The 15,439-nt window shown below is 42.3% G+C and overlaps 1 protein-coding gene across 5 annotated transcripts in view; it reads left to right on the top strand.

The window, feature by feature from the left end:
• The window catches only part of igsf9bb (immunoglobulin superfamily, member 9Bb), a 177,752-nt gene that overhangs the window by 32,576 nt on the left and 129,737 nt on the right, over positions 1-15,439 (top strand). The gene's annotated exons all lie outside the window — the stretch shown is intronic.

The raw sequence follows: 15,439 nt of genomic DNA, 5'->3' as shown, positions 1-15,439 counted from the left end.
CTGTCAATTTACCTGGTAAAATAATGGTTAATTAACAACTATAAGTGGGCCCGAAAAAAGCAGATTTTTTCCCCCCTCCCAAATTCTGTTTTATATTTTTCCAAATTCTGTTATATTTTTCCTGGATCTAGATTTGTTTAGTTTTTCACTCTCCAAATTGCAGTTGTTCCCAGAGAAACAACGAAATTGGATGTCCTGTAGATTTTTGAGTGTAATTGCCCTTTAATTGTGCATCTAGCGAGTGAGGAATGTGCAGTCTGTGCCAGTCTAGCGATTGGTTCTGTACAGCTGCTGCTCATTTGATGGCAAAGTTTGCAAATAATAGATACAAATGATATACTTACTCATGATATACTTCTGCCAGGTATGCCTACTTTGCAGTTAACATTTAATTGAGAAGGTTTTGGGGAAAGTATTTGTCAACCCACAAGATGGTTATTACATCAACTGGCTAAAGTTATCACATAAACTGAGTGATAGAAAAACACGCGCAAACATATTGCTGGAAATTAATTGGCAGATATTATGTTAGGTTTGGTTTTTTAAGCCAATAGTGGCTATCCAGGGGTGGGATAATGTCAATGTTGTGTTTGATTAGATATTAACTGGGAGATTGCGGTGTCTGGTACTTGTGAGATTTGATAATGACAGTTTGTAATGAAACATATAAAAAATTACGGCAAGCTACTCACGTCGGCCTCGGCGAGTGAGATCACCCACTCCCCTGAGTCAGCGGGCGCCCTCATGCACGGCTCAATGTGATTTTTCTTGAAGCGTGCTTAAAATGTACTGAGTTCGTCTTGTATTTTTATTTTTGTATTTTTTTATTTCACCTTTATTTAACCAGGTAGGCTAGTTGAGAACAAGTTCTCATTTACAACTGCGACCTGGCCAAGATAAAGCATAGCAGTGTGAACAGACAACAACACAGAGTTACACATGGAGTAAACAATAAACAAGTCAATAACACAGTAGGGGGAAAAAATGAGTCTATATACATTGTGTGAAAAAGGCATGAGGAGGTAGGCAATAAATAGGCCATAGGAGCGAATAATTGCAATTTAGCAGATTAACACTGGAGTGATAAATCATCAGATGATCATATGCAAGTAGAGATACTGGTGTGCAAAAGAGCAGAAAAGTAAATAAATAAAAACAGTAAGGGGATGAGGTAGATAAATTGAGTGGGCTGTTAACAGATGGACTATGTACAGCTGCAGCGATCGGTTAGCTGCTCGGATAGCAGATGTTTAAAGTTGTTGAGGGAGATAAAAGTCTCCAACTTCAGCGATTTTTGCAATTCGTTCCAGTCACAGGCAGCAGAGAACTGGAAGGAAAGGCGGCCAAATGAGGTGTTGGCTTTTGGGATGATCAGTGAGATATACCTGCTGGAGCGCGTGCTACGGGTGGGTGTTGTTATCGTGACCAGTGAACTGAGATAAGGCGGGGCTTTACCTAGCATGGACTTATAGATGACCTGGAGCCAGTGGGAGAGAGGCATCGTTGGGAAGATCACGTATGGGCCTTCCTTTGTAATCCATAATGGACTGTAGCCCCTGCCACATGCGACGGGCATTGGAGCTTGTTTATTAGGATTCCACCTTGTTCCTATATTGTCCTTTTGCTTGTTTGATGGCTCTGCAGAGGTCGTAGCGGGACTACTTGTTCATGTAGCATTGTCCTTTAATTAGCGCCAACTTCGGTGTTAATCCAGGGCTTTTGATTGGGGAAGCACTGAACCTTCCCTGTGAGGACAAGGTCAGCGATGCATTTCCTAATGAAACCAGTGACTGAGGGGGTTAGCTCATTGACACTATCGTCGTAGTCTTGGAACATATTCCATTCCGTGCGCTCCGTTGAGAAATAGTCCTCTGAATCGGAGTGTGTCAGGGGTACTTTGTTTTTGAGCTTCTGCTCTTCATCCGAAGAGGAGGAGCATGGATTGAACCAAGGCGCAGCGTTTTGAAATGACATAATTTTAATTAAACAAGACGGGAAAAACACGAAACGAAACCACTTGAAATAATTAACAAAATAACAAAACGAATGTAGACAAACCTGAACATACGAACTTACATAAAACACGAAGAACGCACAACAGGAAAAATGACTACATAAAACGAAGAACGCACGAAACAGTCCAGTATGGTGCAACAAACACTAACACAGGAGACAACCACCCACAACGAACACTGTGAAACAACCTACCTAAATATGACTCTCAATTAGAAGAAACGCCAAACACCTGCCTCTAATTGAGAGCCATACCAGGCAACCCTTAAACCAACATAGAAACAGAAAACATAGAATGCCCACCCAAACTCACGTCCTGACCAACTAACACATACAACAAACTAACAGAAATAGGTCAGGAACGTGACAATAATAATCCTTTGCTTTCCTCTTCTTGTTTGTGTGTGTGGATATCCTCTGGGCTCTCTCTCCGTTGAGGGTCATGGTATGTAGGCCTTTGGTCCCATGGAGAGGTCCCAGTGAAGATGCCCTCCAGAACACAATGTACACACAGTATTAGTTACATGTACTACTCCAGGCCTGGAGGAAGCACCAAATTAAGTAATTTCCTCTCATTATACTTTGAGTGCTAGGTCTTTAGTGTTTGTTGTTAGCATGTAATGATCAAGAAAAGCAGCATTTTACCTTTGTAAGAGTTAAGTAAATATAACCCAGGATGTCAGTCCTAGACATGCCAAGGAGAATACGATACGACCGTTAACCAAAATACACTTTGTAATTGCACTCTTAGTCATTGTTATAGAACAGTAGGCAGCTAGGTCAACATTTCTCTCATGCCTTGTGTTCCAAGCCTAATACTTCAGTGAGACAGTAGATCTGTTCATTATATTGAAGCCATCTCTTTGTTGTTAGTTACAGTTTAGGATTCATGTTTGTCCTCACAGATTTTGGTCCAGATTAGGCTAACATGTTGTTGTTGAATGCTAATCTGCTAAACTAGCTTCTTCAGAAAATAGAGTACTCTAGTCAACTGAACTCTGGTACATTTTCAAGGATTTTCCAAAGCATGCGATTGATTGCATCTGTTCTCTTTCAGTCCGAAAAGTGTGCATGCTTAATCAAATAAAGTGGATTAAGTCCCCCGCATAATAAAGCGGCTTTAAGTGGTAGACACAGACGCTAACTGTGCCCACCAGTCTACCAGTCGCTATCCTGTGCCAAAAATCACAGGTCCATTTGAATGTAGAGATAGAAGCCTAACATTAACCGTCACAAGCCTAGTACTCCCACAGACATATTTCAAGACATAACATACAGGTTTTTACCTCTGCATGATTGAATTGAATGTAGTAGAGAGTATCACTGTTTTCGGTGAAGCAAGAGATTCCTCGCCACCTATTTTCGGACGTTTGCGGATTACGTTTTTCATTAAACCTCAAATACCAACAAACCATCTGGATTAGCTGTACTCACCCGAAACCCTCTGCTGTGTTGTCTTTGAAGAGAGCATATGCAGATATAGTTTCTGTTTGGCCATGGAGTTGCACTGACTGTGCTGGTTCTCCAGCATTTTTCAGAAGTGTCCACTTGCACACTCATCATGGATTTAAAAGCATAGGAATTGTGTAAGCATTTTTGTAAAAAGCCATGCAAGAAAGTTTGAGTGCACACTTGGTGGAGAATCGGGACTTATGGTGGAGAATCGGGACTTAGCCACTGTCCTGTGAGTATCCAACCTTAGTGGAGTAGAGGCCTGCTGATCCACCCTCCGCCATCTGCCCTTAATTCTGGCCAGACACCAGGGGGTAAGAGGCTCAAAATCAGACCCAGTTTCTTTGACCTCTTCAAAGACATTCCATGATGGGATCTTAAATGGAAGCTGGCAACAAGTTCAAATACTACTTTCTCCAAAATCTCTGCATGCATTTTCCCTGTTGCCTCATGAATACAGTTGACTCCTGACAAGTGTATTTTAGATACAGTGCCTACAGAAAGTATTCACACCATTAGATTTTTCCCCACATTTTATTGTGTTACAGCCTTAATTTAAAATGGATTACATTAAGATTTGTTGGTCACTGGCATACACACAATACCCCAAAAATGGAAATGTGTTTTTCAAATATTTTACAAATGAATTGAAAAATGAAATGCTGAGATGTCAATCTCCTCTTTGTTATGGCAAGGCTAAAAAAGATCAGGAGTAAACGTTTGCTTAACAAGTCACATAAGTTAGACTGATAATAACAATAATAATAGTGTTAAAAAAATGTTTAGGTCTAAGCCTACCTCATCGCTGTACCCCACACATACAACACACACATACATCTGTAAGGTCCCTCAGATTCAACCACAATGACCAGGGAGGTTTTCCAATCCACTGCAAAGAAGAGCAAACCTATTGGTAAAACAAACCAAAAAAGCAGACATTGGATATCGCTTTGAGCATGATGAAGTTATTAATTACACTTTGGACTGTGTATCAATAAACCCAGTCACTACAAAGATACAGGCGTCCCTCCAAACTCAGTTGCCGGAGAGGAAGGAAAGGGCTTAGGGATTTCACTGTGAGGCCGGTGGTGACTTTAAAACAGTTACAGAGTTTAATGGCTGAGATAGGCGATAACTGATGATGGATCAACAACATTGTAGTTAAGAAAGGGGGATACCTAGTCAGTTGTACAAGTGAATGCATTCAACTGAAATATGTCTTCCGCATTTAACCCAACCCCTCTGAATCAGAGAGGTGCAGGGGCTGCCATAATCAACATCCCCTTCTTCAGCTCCCAGGGCACAGTGGGTTAACTGCCTTGCTCAGAATAACAGATTTTAACTTGTCATCTCAGGGATTTGATCCAGCAACCTTTCAGTTTCTGGCCCAATGCTCTTACCACTAGGCTACTAACATAATTGACAGAGTGAAAAGAAAAAAAATAGAAACACAACATGTTTTAGTCCCATGTTTCATGAGCTGAAATAAAATATCCCAGAAATGTTCCATACACACAAAAAGCTTATTTCTCTCAAATTTTGTGCACAAATTAGTTTATATCTCTGTTAGTGAGCATTTCCTCTTTGCCAAGACAATACATCCACCTGACAGATTTGCCAAACCAAGAAGCTGATTAAACAGCATGATCATTACACAGGTGTACCTCGTGCTGGGGACAATAAAAGGCCACTCTAAAATGTGCAGTTTTGTCACACAATGCCACAAATGTCTCAAGTTTTGAGGGAGCGTGTAATTGGCATGCTGGCTGCAAGAATGTCCACCAGAGCTGTTGTCAGACAATTTAATGTTAATTTCTCTACCATAAGTTGCCTTCCACGTCGTTTTAGAGAATTTGGCAGTACGTCCAACCGGCCTCACAACCGCAGACCACGTGTATGGCATCGTGTGGGCGAGTGGTTTGCTGATGTCAATGTTGTGAGCAGAGTGCCCCAGGGTGGCGGTGGGGTTATGGTAAGGGCAGGCATAAGCTACGGACAATGAACACAATTTTATCTATGGCAATTATAATGCACAGAGATATCCTGAGGACCATTGTCGTGCCGTTCATCCGCCGCCATCACCTCATGTTATTGTAATACATGGCCCCATGTTGCAAGGATCTGTACACAATTCCTGGAAGCTGTAAATGTCCCAGTTCTTCCATGACCTGCGTACTCACCAGACATGTCACCGATTGAGCATGTTTGGGATGCTCTGGATTGGCTTGTATGACAGGGTGTTCCAGTTTCTGCCAATATCCAGCAACTTTGCACAGCCATTGATGAGGAGTGGGATAACATTCCACAGGCCACAATCAATAGCCTGGTCAACTTTCTGTGAAGGAGATATGTCATGCTGCATGAGGCAAATGGTGGTCACACTAGATACTGATTGGTTTTCTGATCCACGCCCCTACCTTTTTTTAAGGTACCTGTGACCAACAGATGCATATCTGCATTCAGTCATGTGAAATCCATAGATTAGGTCCTCGTGAATTCATTTAAATGTACTGATTTCCTTATATGAACTGTAACTCAGTCAAATATTTAAAATTGTTCCATGTTGTGTTTATATTTTTGTTCAGTATAATATTGCAAAAAAAATGTTGCTAAGCAATTCACTTTTTGTCCTCAATGCAAAGTGTTATGTTTGGGGCAAATCCAATACAACACATTACTGATGATCATTTTCATATTTTCAAGCATAGTAGTGGCTGCATTATGTTATGGCTATGCTTGTAATCATTAAGGACTGGGGAGTTTTTCAGGATAAAGAAACATAATGGGGCTAAGCACAGGTAAATGCTAGAGAAAAACCTGGTTCAGTCTGTTTTCTACCAGACACTGGGAGATTAATTCCCCTTTCATCAGGACAATAACCTGAGGGAAAAAAGAAACCGCACACTGCTCTTGAAGAATCAATCATTTCCTCTTGATACAAACATCAACCAGTAATAAGCTTACGTATCGGCCTCACAGCCTTCGTCAGAGCTTTTGTGATTAAAAAGAAAATGTGCACCCTTATGTAGACCTCACCCTACCCACATCCGTTCCACGCATCGAAAGGGGTTGGAGGCGAAGAAAAAACAAATAGGTGCTACTAAATATAACAATATGCATTTCATAAATATTCAAATAAAGTATGTAAATAAGACACTCCACCGCCAATGTTATTTACATTATTAAATGTCCATGTGCTATGCAAGTAAAACCTCTCGTTCTCTCAAACAGAGAATCAGTGAACATAAAAGTTAAATCAGGAGAAACAAACAGGGATTATCCAGTCGCAGTACATTTTAATGACCTAAAGCATGACATTTTTACCTTTTTAGATTTTGTGGCATAGAGAAAGTTAAGATATCAGACAGGGGAGGTGATATTAACAATACTGGGATTTTCACCCGCCAGACATTATTTCCTGAAGGTCTTAATGATGAAATGCCTATGTATGTTATGAATTTGAACATGAAGTATGCCCCTATTTCAGATTACTCTGTTTTTCGTACAATGTACCCAATGATTTCTGAAAACTTGCTCGGTAGGTCTATGTCCTCATTGTGGTTTTACAGATGTGTTTAATACGTCTTATTTACACACTTTATTCGAATATTTATGAAAGGCATATTGATATATTTAGTAGTACCTATTTGTTTTTTCTTCTCCTCCAACCCCTTTCGATGTTTGGAACGGATGTGGGTGGAGCTAGGTCTACATAAGGCTGCTAATTGTTTTTAACTCACAAAAGTTCTGATGAAGCCGTGAGGCTGATACGTAAGCTTATTATAGATCAGTGATACTATCAAGAGCAGTGTGCGGTTTCCTTTTTCCCTCATCTTGTCCAACTGTTACCATGCACCTGCAAAAAAGATTGCTCAAATGTGCGAGTGCCTTTTGAATTGTGAATCAGGACAATAACCTAAAACACAAGGCCTAGTTACAGTTTTGACTTAAATTGGCTTGAAAATCTATGGCAAGACTTGGAAACGGATGTCTAGCAATGATCAACAGCCAACAGCGATTACATACTCACAGCTGTAAATCGCTGCCAAATGTGCTCTACAAAGTATTGACTCGGGTGTGAATGCTTATGTAATTTAGATATTTATGTATTTCATTTTCAATCAATTTGCTAACATTTATAAAAACATGTTTTCAACAATGCTTTGGTATTGTGCATGCCGTCTCAACTATCCAAAGCCTTAACATTAATCTGCAGTTTATGGTATACTGTTCACAGCCTGCAATTCCCAAAGCTTGATTGTGATAAATAGCACTGTATGCAAATTTGAGTGGGGAGTAAGATTACTATTTTACTGTCAAACCTTTTCAACATACTGTTTATCTCAATTCAATTCTCCTTTGCTGCAGTGTTTTCTGACCTGCTGACTTTACTGTAAAGTTTCAGATGGTCAGTAAAGCTTAGAAACCAGCACAAGCACCCTTTCCTGAACTATTAACAACCCCTTTGTCTGACCTTAGTCCAATAACATAATTTGTTTTACTCAGTATCAACAGAGTGACCAAGGTCCTCCGAGAATTGTAAGCCACCATGAATCAACAGGGCAACTGCAAAGTCATACACACCATATCAAAGCATTATAGTGGAATGAGATGGCAGGGGCGAAGTGGAGGGAAGAGGGCCAAGGAGATAGCATTAACAGAGCTGTCAGAAGCAATATCCATCATAAAGGATGCCCCTGCAGAAGCGGTGAACTGGTTAAGGTGAAGCAATCAAGTCGCACAAACGAGCAGCCGCTCATTGGGCACTAAAATGCTAATCGACGCTGAGTGGCTGAGTTGTGCACTGCTTCCTCCTCTCCTTTGTAATTTGAGGTCCATCAATGCTAACATGCTACTCTGCGGTTATTACTATGGTTATTTATAGGCGCTTATGTGAGATACGATCTGTCCACATTCGAAGAGCAAAGGAGCACTGAAAAAGAGTGTACATTTTTATTAGCGAGTTGTTAGGGCAGAGATAATGAGCATCAATACCATCAATACCACCCTAGTCATAGAACAGTCTATGACTAGGGTGGCTGGAGTCTTTGACAATTTTTAGGGCCTTCCTCTGACACCGCCTGGTGTAGCGGTCCTGGATGGCAGGAAGCTTGGCCCAGTGATGAACTGGGCCATTCGCACTACCCTCTGTAGTGCCTTGCGGTCGGAGGCCGAGCAGTTGCCATACCAGGCTGTGATGCAACCAGTCAGGATGCTCTCGATAGTGCAGCTGTAGAACCTTTTGAGAATCTGAGGACCCATGCCAAATTTTTTTAGTTTGCTGAGGGGGAATAGGCTTTGTCGTGCCCGCTTCACGACTGTCATGGTGTGCTTGGACCAGGATAGTTTGTTAGTGATGTGGACACCAAGGAACTTGAAGCTCTCAACCTGCTCCACTTCAGCCCCGTTGATGAGAATGGCGGCGTGCTCGGCCCTCTTTTTCCTGTAGTCCACAATCATCTCCTTTGTTTTGATCACGTTGAGGGAGAGGTTATTGTCCTGGCACCATACGGCCAGGTCTCTGACCTACTCCCTATAGGCTGTCTCGTTGTTGTCGGTGATCAGGCCTACCACTGTTGTGTCATCTGAAAATTTAATGATGGTGTTGGAGTCGTGCCTGGCCGTGCAGTCATGAGTGAACAGGGACTACAGGAGGGACTGAGCACTCACCCCTGAGGGGCCCCTGTGTTGAGGATCAGCGGGGCGGAGGTGTTGTTACCTACCCTTACCACATGGGGGCGGCCCGTCAGGAAGTCCAGGATCCAGTTGCAGAGGGAGGTGTTTAGTCCCTGGGTCCTTAGCTTATTGATGAGCTTTGAGGGCACTGTGGTGTTAAACGCTGAGCTGTAGTCAATGAACAGCATTCTGACATAGGTGTTCCTTTTGTCCAGGTGGGAAAGGGCAGTGTGGAGTACACTAGAGACTGCATCATCTGTGGATCTGTTGGGGTGGTATGCAAATTGGAGAGGGTCTAGGGTTTCTGGGATGATGGTGTTGATGTGATCCATGACCAGCCTTTCAAAGCACTTCATGACTAAAGATGTGAGTGCTACGGGTCGGTAGTCATTTAGGCTGGTTACCTTAGTGGTCTTGGGCACAGGCACTATGCTGGTCTGCTTAAAACATGTTGGTATTACAGACTCGGACAGTGAGAGGTTGAAAATGTCAGTGAAGACACTTGTAGTTGGTCAGCGCATACTTGCAGTACACATCCTGGTAATCCGTCTGGCCCTGCGGCCTTGTGAATGTTGACCTGTCTAAAGATCTTACTCACATTGGGTGCGGAGAGCGTGATCACACAGTCTTCCGGTACAGCTGGTGCTCTCATGCATGTTTCAGTGTTACTTGCCTCGAAGCGAGCATAGAAGTAGTTTAGCTCATCTGGTAGGCTTGTGTCACTGCGCAGCTCTCGGCTGTGCTTCTCTTTGTAGTCTGTAATGGTTTGCAGGCCCTGGCACATCCGACGAACGTAAGAGCCGGTGTAGTACGACTCGATCTTAGTCCTGTATTGACGCTTTGCCTGTTTGATGGTTCATCTGAGGGCATAGCGGGATTTCTTATAAGCTTCCGGGTTAGAGTCCCGCTTCTTGAAAGCGGCAGCTCTAGCCTTCAGCTCAGTGCGGATGCTGCCTGTAATCCATGGCTTCTGGTTGGGGTATGTACGTACGGTCACTGTGGGGACGACGTTATCGATGCACTTATTGATGAAGCCAATGACAGATGTGGTGTACTCCTCAATGCCATTCAAGGATTCCCGGAACATATTCCAGTCGGTGCTAGTGAAACAGTCCTGTAGCTTAGCATCTGCTTCATCTGACCACTTTTTTATTGATATAGTCACTGGTGCTTCCTGCTTTAATTTTTGCTTGTAAGCAGGAATCAGGAGGATGGAATTATGGTCAGATTTGCCAAATGGAGGGTGAGGGAGAGCTTTGTATTCATCTCTGTGTGTGGAGTATAGGTGGTCCAGAGTTCTTTTCCCATTGGTTGCACATTTAACATGATGATAGAAATTTGGTAAAACTGATTTAAGTTTCCCTGCATTAAAGTCCCCGGCCACTAGGAGGTGGCGTTTTCTTGTTTGCTTATGGTAGAATACTGTGGTGGTATGTAAACAGCTACAGCGAATATAGATGAAAAGTCTCTCGGTAGATAATGTGGTCTGCAGCTTATCATGAGAAACCCTACCCTACCCTCGAGCAAAAGCTCGAGACTTCCTTAGATATCGTGCACCAACTGTTGTGTACAAAAATACATAGACCGCCGCCCCTTGTCTTACCAGATGCCGCTGTTCTATCCTGGCGGTGGTTGAAAAACAAGTTTTAATGACTCCAACCTAAGTATATGTAATCTTCTGACTTCAACTGTATGAACTAGGGCTATCCATTCTGGGGTAGTTGGCAACGGGGCAAAGCCAGTGTAGCAGGGGTGAAGCTCTGCAGAGAGACCGACTGCTAGTAAGCCGTGTACACAAGACAGACTCAACTCAAGGTTTCCTCTAAGGTACTATCAAACCGTAACTCAAATAACAATCTCTCACTTGGCCCTGTGAATGTATCTCACAGGTATCATAACTCACTGTGATGTTACAAGCAGCACATTACCGTTTTCTTTAGCTATGTAGACTTGGATAGACATAAATGCATAGCATGATAATATGGCCATGACTACACTGCAGCAGTAATGGTGAAGGGATTAGATGCTCTCTGTGCATCCCGGCAGGGTCTCCTTTGAATTGAAAATTAGTGAGTGATACTCGTTGGAGGGCATGTGAGCCGAAGTAGATCAAATCCTGCCCTTCTCGCTACGCTTCATTAGTTTCTCAAGCCACCATGATATTTGGGTTTTTGATAGTGATCTTGTAAAAGCCAATTTATGCTTGATCCAAAAATGTGTTCAGGGGCTTCGTATGGAGGGTGTGACGTAATTGCGTTGCCTATGGAGGCATGCAGAGGCCAAATCGAGCTCCGTGCCGCATCACCATGCACTTCACAAATTTTGTAACATTACGGAGGGCTCCGTATAACTCCGAATTGACATGATTGTCACGGTAGGTGGGGGCAGTACGTCCTGTATAAACAAACTCACTTCCTTGACAACTTCCTTCTCAATAGCTCTGCCCCGCTAAGCGCAAGAAGTACGAAATCCCTGACATCTGTGGAGGCTGCATCACAGTAAATGCTGTACGGATTGACCAGGCAGAGCCTTCAATTTGACAAAGACAGATGAGCTGCCAAGGCGAAGCAATTGCATATTAAATTGCCCAGTTTCCTTCCCATTTGATGAACTGGACAAGTTCAACACCGCAAACGGACTGTTTCACGTCTGATTCCCTTTCATGGCGTGTCCCGCTGGATTCCTTCTCCCTGCAAGTGATAATCGGACAGTCAGGCACAATGAATCCAGTGTGCGTGGTTTTGCACATTTTCCCTTTATTGAGCTAAAACTGCTTCGTGCTGTATTTGATATTCAAGTGCTCAGCCTGTAAAAAGTAACTCTTTATTGGCTGGCACGACTCCTCTGGCAGTTTTGGGTTTGGTAATAAGGTTTCGGTAACTTTACTTATTTTAATAAGTTTTACTTCCCTTTGGGGTATTCTAGATGAATAGATTGTGACTGTGCTCCATCATCAAATTGGTTGAACATTTTTAAGTTAATACATACTTAATTTTCTTTCTTTTTGAAACATCCAAACCAAAGTATTTTCTGTAGATTGTAGAGTTTACATTTCAGCTCAACTTCTCTGCAATCTACGATTGATTTCTGCTTCCTGGAATGAATAATTCTTTATATTCAGTGCAAGCTAGCTAATGAACTTTAGTATTCGACTATGGTACCGCTCAGTGAGTTTGGAAAGTCTTGCATAACAGGGTCAGGATTAAAGGGATGGGCACAGGTGTGCTCAATCAGCTTGTTAACCTGAAAATAACCAGACAACCATCAGTCCCAGAGCACATTCAACACAGTAGCAACACTTAAAATGACTTACTTCTTGTAACAGGGCAATCCTGACCCTGTTACACTTGCTGCATATTTAATATATACTTCTAATCTCTCGAGGAGTGTGATTGAGGGTGCTTAAAACTTCAGGCACAGTTCAGTAACAGTTCAGAAGCAGAGCATGTGAGTTGAGTGGTTGGAAATCCCGTTCATCACTCATGGAGTGTTCCGGTGCTCCATGTCCTTTCCTACCGCTCTGCAATCACAGGAAAAAAACTCCCACTGCACATTTGCTCCATTAATTAAAATCACACTTTAACCAACACCCATCTATTTTTGTGACTACCTGCAACTACCAATTGGTTTTTAAGTATTGAAACAAAACCATACGGATTTGAATGAAAAGTATTTGAATAAACATGAAAATGTGAATGTAAGAAGCAAATGTAACAGTATAACTTTAGACCGTCCCCTCGCCCCGACACAGGCGCGAACCAGGGACCCTCTGCACACATCAACAACTGACACCCACGAAGCGTCGTTACCCATCTGCAAGGGGAAACCCTACTTCAAGTCTCAGAGCAAGTGACGTAACCGATTGAAACGCTATTAGCGCGTACCCGCTAACTAGCTAGCCATTTCACATCCGTTACACAAACATCATTTCAAATAGGTTACGTCTCATATTAAACAGCATATAAGCACTCTAAATAGGTCAGAGTATATTATTTCAATTATTTCAAGGCTATAGCCTAAAACGAAATGCATTGTGAAGCATTTGCGAATGCGATACAATAAGCTGGTAGGGACAAAGTGCTCAGCATTTAAACATTTTCATTGTATTTAATTGTTATAGTTTATAAACTGCGCATATAGGCTGTGACTTGCAATTAAATACACATTAAACAAAACATTACTTGTTAGTGACTTTTGAATTCATTTGTAGAATTCTTACTGCTTACTGAGGTATAGCCTACAGCAGGGGCATGCCCTGAGCTCGTGAAGTGAGTGCTACTGGAGCGAAATTGGAGTGGGCGAGAAGGCCGACACTCCAGCATTTGGGATTCTCGCTCTACGCTCGAGTCAAATTGGGCACACTCCGCTCACATGCTCTGTTCAGAAATGAATGGTGTGCTGGATAAATAGTTATTGGTATAATGACATAATGTACTCAAACAATGGTTAGAGACTGGTAAAGGACATTGGGTTGGCTCATTGACTTCAAACAGAAACACAGTTGAGTGACCGCTGTCCAAATGTCGACCTTACAGCCGAGAGCGATAGAACGTTGGAGTAACAAAAATGAGTGGCTTGTCAGTTAGATTAGTAATTTTAGTGGTACATGATGCCCCAGTATTCCTTGAATTTGTGTGCTAAAGTCACTGATGATGTGCATGAATTCTTTGCAGCTTTAAATGGATGATTGCAGGACTGTCTCATCTGTTCTCTCCGTTCGGTGAATCTTCTTGACAGACAGACCGTACCGTGCTCAAACATTAGAGCCCCCTCTATATGCGGTCTGTGAACATCTTTGGAAGGATATGCAGTACTCTCCCCTCCTGCAGCTCAGAGATTAAAGCATTTGACCATTCCACTGTGTCATTCTTTATAAAAATCCTGGAGATTTTGCTTACTGAGGAGATGATTACCTCTCGTTTTCCTCCCTCTCTCCCTCCCTCTAATCAGTATAAACAGTGAAGTCATACCTTCCAGGGGCCTGTTTTCGCTCTCTGGTGATGTCACCAGCAGCCAATCAACACATAGCACTGGGCTAGGTAGAATAGGCAGGGAGAGTCTCTTTCTAGGCCCTGGGTATATGTGTGGGGACACACTGCTGGGAGCAGTGCTTTCCCTCAGCCCCCATTATTATCTGCCTCTTCCGCCGCCAAGCAATGAAGAATACACACACACAGATCCATATAGCAAACCACCATCCAACATTACAGCAATGTTTTGGTAACTGTAAATATGACTGTTGTAATGTTAATAGTGTTCAATGTAAGTGCCTGATTTCTCTGTACTGTTTTGAACATCTTCCGACTGCCCAAAATGAAGCTGTTTTGCTTTCAATGTAGAATTAGACAAATGCAACGTAATTATATGATAACCATCCTCTGTTGAGTGCAAAGTGAGGTAATTAAGCCAATTAAGCTATTATTTCATGTTGACCTCCAGCCAAGGTGACTGTTGAAGCTTTTCATGAGTCTGAATAGGGGCTTAATATGCACTTGAAAACCTTGTGCTGTTTTCCTTTGGTTCACACCCATGAAATTGTGCCTCTTGCTGTAAACGTGAGTTAAGTAATTGTAACGTATATCTTTTTTTGAGTACATATTCCTGAGTGGCCGAGTTACAATTTTGACTTAAATCCGTTTGAAAATCTATGGCATGACTTGAAAATGGTGGTCTAGCATTGATCTACAACCAATTTGATAGAGCTTAAAGAATTTAAAAAAAATAATAATGTGCAAATATTGTACAATTCAGGTGTGCAAAGCTCTTAAAGACTAACACAACAAAGTGGAATAAGTCAAGGGGGATGAATACTTTCTGAAGGCACTGTATATACAATATATCTGGGGTTAGGAATGATTTCTCAACAAGTGTCCTTCACTTAGTTTTCCTGGTCACTGGCATTCTTTCACCCTACTGTTTGCATGCAGTAGTGCAGAATGTGATGTGTTAAGGTTTACAAGCATCACTGTCTCTGCTGCTCCCTGACAGAGATGGAAGAGAAGGCGAGACACTCCACATTTTGTCAACTGTAAAAGGCCTGACTGAGTGAACTATCTTCATTTATCCACAATCTTTGATTTGTCCTATTCACAGAGGTTCTTGCTAGGCCCCTGACTATAGGCGTACCTACTCTAGCCAGGCAGTTCATTTCCCCCCTCCCAGTAGCGGAAATGAAGAGTTGGTGAGACATTGGTCATTAAGTTACAATAACTGATCAATGATCAAGTATCAGGGCGAAACAAAAACCAGCATACAACGGCTGGAGGGCACCATGGACGTAGCACATTCCTATAGCAGT

This window comes from Salvelinus fontinalis, chromosome 2 (genome assembly GCF_029448725.1).
Source record: "Salvelinus fontinalis isolate EN_2023a chromosome 2, ASM2944872v1, whole genome shotgun sequence".
In the NCBI taxonomy this organism is placed as follows: Eukaryota; Metazoa; Chordata; class Actinopteri; order Salmoniformes; family Salmonidae; genus Salvelinus; species Salvelinus fontinalis.
This window is presented reverse-complemented; position numbering and strand designations above follow the sequence as displayed.